Source organism: Rattus norvegicus, chromosome 5 (assembly GCF_021556685.1).
Source record: "Rattus norvegicus strain SHRSP/BbbUtx chromosome 5, alternate assembly SHRSP_T2T, whole genome shotgun sequence".
Classification (NCBI taxonomy): Eukaryota; Metazoa; Chordata; class Mammalia; order Rodentia; family Muridae; genus Rattus; species Rattus norvegicus.
Genome location: NC_141538.1, coordinates 146,935,927 through 146,936,307, shown reverse-complemented (window position 1 = coordinate 146,936,307; position 381 = coordinate 146,935,927).

Below are 381 nucleotides of genomic sequence, written 5' to 3'. Positions count from 1 at the left end.
CATTTTGTGTTTGTTTCTTTCTCATTTGCTGTTTTTCATTGCAGCCCCACATAAGAGTTATTGGTACTAACCATGCCACAGCCACAATGTTATACTGCTTTAAAATACTCCTTAAAAAAAAAAAATCAGTTCATTACTTTTAAACTTAGCCTTGGGCAAGTTCTTAGAGCACAGGCACAAGGCAGTCAGATTATTTGCCAGATTATCACAGAAATGGTCTCATATCCCAGTTCCTGATAGAGACTTTGTTTCCTTCAGAATCCTCTTGAGCTGGGCCCCCACCATCTGCATTTCCATCAGTACTGCTATTGTCCTGACTCTTACTATCATGGCCCACTAAGCTTTGCATACAGCATTCTACCCCCAAACACAGAGCAGAGA